The sequence below is a fragment of the Dioscorea cayenensis genome, unplaced genomic scaffold (assembly GCF_009730915.1).
Source record: "Dioscorea cayenensis subsp. rotundata cultivar TDr96_F1 unplaced genomic scaffold, TDr96_F1_v2_PseudoChromosome.rev07_lg8_w22 25.fasta BLBR01001406.1, whole genome shotgun sequence".
Lineage (NCBI taxonomy): Eukaryota > Viridiplantae > Streptophyta > Magnoliopsida > Dioscoreales > Dioscoreaceae > Dioscorea > Dioscorea cayenensis.
Genome location: NW_024087797.1, coordinates 28,169 through 30,852, shown reverse-complemented (window position 1 = coordinate 30,852; position 2,684 = coordinate 28,169). Strand labels below are relative to the sequence as shown.

Genomic DNA, 2,684 nt, shown 5'->3' with positions numbered 1-2,684 from the left:
AAAAACCTACAGGCTCTGCAGAAATATTCTAAACATGTTGACACACTCAGAGCCTGCCCTATTACGGAAAATTTTCCAGATAAAAACACAAAATAGAACTCAAACGACCAAACTTCGCCAATGCACAACAAAACACACAATGAATTCTTTTAAAAACCCACAATAAAATCGCAGCACAAGCACTAAAAAAAAAATTGAAACACCAACACTTAACAATTTATTCATGCAAACAAACTAATCTAAAAGGTACGAAACAGTAAACACTTGGGTTGCCTCCCAAGAAGCTCTTGTTTAACGCCACTAAACTTGACATATCTTTCTTACCTCACGGGGGTTCATGAATAAAGGTTGCCCTCTTACCCATAACTTGAAAGCATGATGAGCAAAGTCTCTTGAGGGTAGAGGGTGTACTATCGGGCTTCGGACCACCTAGCAATCGTTCGTCCAACTTCCTTGGTTCATGTATGTCTCCAATAGTCTTGGGGCGTTTTTGGTGGCGTCTCCTAGCCCTCTTCATTTTCCGGAGCACATTCTTCAAGATATCTGGGGTAGATGTTTCCTCTCCATTCGAACCAAGCATCATTACTTCTTCATTGCTCTCCTCTTGGTCGAACAAACCTTTATACGGATCCAAGTTGAACATTTCTTGTATATATTCATCAACAATCTCATCAGTAGTGTCTAGAAAATACAAAGTGTCATCAAAATCGAGGGAATGCCGCATGGCTTCAGCAAGGCGGTAAGTGAGCTTATCGTCTCTGACTCTCAATGTGAGCTCTCCGTCGTCCATGTCAATCAATGCTTTGGAAGTTGGCAAGAACGGTCTCCCAAGTATCAAGGGTACATCTGCATCCTCATCGACATCTAGCACTACAAAGTCAACCAGAAAAATGTACTTGTCCACCTTGACAAGCACGTCTTCAATGATGCCTCTCGGACGTCGTACCGTTCGGTCCGCAAATTGTAAAGTCATCCGAGTAGGCCTAGGCTCACCCAAGCCTAGCTTTTGGAAGAAAGTATATGGCATTACGTTGATACTTGCCCCTGAATCTGCCAATGCCATTTCCTCACCTAAGTTCCCTATGTTACACGGAATAATGATGCTTCCCGGGTCCTTCTTCTTGTTCGGCATGTTCTTTTGCAACACCGCCGAGCATGAAGCATCAAGCACCACTGAAGCACTCTCCTCTAATTTCCTCTTGTTGGTCAATAGGTCTTTCAGGAACTTCGCATACTTAGGCATTTGAGCCAAAGCCTCAACAAAAGGAATGTTGATGTGGAGTTGCTTGAACAAACTCAGGAACTTCTTATACTGCTCATCCCCTTGGTCATTCTTCAATCTAGAGGGATAAGGGATTCTTGGCTTGAAAAGTGGGAGTGCCAACTCTTTCTCTTTGTTTGCTTTCTCCTCAACCTCTATAACCTCGGGTGCGTGTTCTTTCGACTTCTTACTCGGAAGCCTCCCTTCAACCTCACGACTACTTCTCAAAGCGAGCACCTTCACATGTTCTCTCGGGTTGGTATCTGTGTTGCTTGGTAAACTCCCATGTGGCCTTTCAGAAAATGATTTCGCAATTTGGCCCACTTGATTTTCAAGATTGTGCAAGGAGGTGGTGTGATTGCGAAGTGTAGCCTCGACTGATTCAAACCTTGTATTTGCCGATTGAACAAATCTAGCCAAGTGCTTCTCCAAATCCGTCATTCGGGTTTCCAAGCCTGAAATTTTTGTTTTTCCACTTGAGGGGCTTGTTGTTGTTGTTGGAACCCCGATGGCCCCATGGTCTTCTGTGGTCATTGATTACTCCATGAAAAATTGGGATGATTCTTCCAACCTGAATTGTAGGTGTTGCTGTATGGATTCCCTTGAGGTCTCATTCCATTACCTACAAAGTCAACATTCTCAACTAAAAAACATCACCTATGATGATTGGGCAATCGGAGGGAGCATGTCCTCCACCACAACCGGTGCAATTGGTCACGGCCGCAACTCTATTCGAAGCTATAAGATCTAGCTTCTTACTCAAACTCTCCACTTGGGCCCCCAATGAAGTTACCGCATCAATTTCATGGAGACCGGCCACCTTTTTCTTTTCCCTAATGTTGCACTGGTAGCTATTTCACCCCATTTTCTCAATCAATTGATGAGCCTCGTCGGGGGTTTTGCTACGTAAGGTACCTCCTACCGCCGCATCCAAGAGTTGCCTTGTACCCGGGTTCAAACCATTGTAGAAGGTTTGAACAATGATCCACTCCGGGAATCCGTGTTGCGGACACTTTTGCAGGAGTTCCTTGAACCTTTCCCATGTCTCAAATAGAGACTCCAATTCCAACTGCATAAAGGATGAGATCTCATTCCTAAGCTTTGCTGATTTTCTGGCAGGGAAATAACGGGCTAGAAAAGCTTCTACCATCTCCTCCCATGTAGTGATTGATGCCCTAGGTAATGAGTGTAGCCACTGCTTTGCTTTCCCCTTTAAGGAAAATGGGAAGGCTCTCAATTTGATGGCATCATCCATCACACCATTTATCTTCAGCATGTCACACACATCAAGGAAGCTTTCTATGTGACTGTTTGGATCCTCATCAGCCAAACCGTTGAATTGTGTGAACTGCTGCAACATATGGATGAATGCCGGCTTTAGCTCGAAATTATGAGCTGTAATTGGGGGACGCACAATACTCGA

At 44.3% G+C, this 2,684-nt stretch overlaps 1 non-coding gene across 1 annotated transcript; it reads left to right on the top strand.

Annotated features, from left to right (window-relative positions):
* The first annotated feature begins 2,256 nt into the window (after positions 1-2,256).
* On the top strand, positions 2,257-2,363 carry LOC120256361. The gene has a single exon (XR_005535278.1). It is a non-coding gene; the product is annotated as a small nucleolar RNA R71 (small nucleolar RNA).
* Positions 2,364-2,684: the final 321 nt, after the last annotated feature.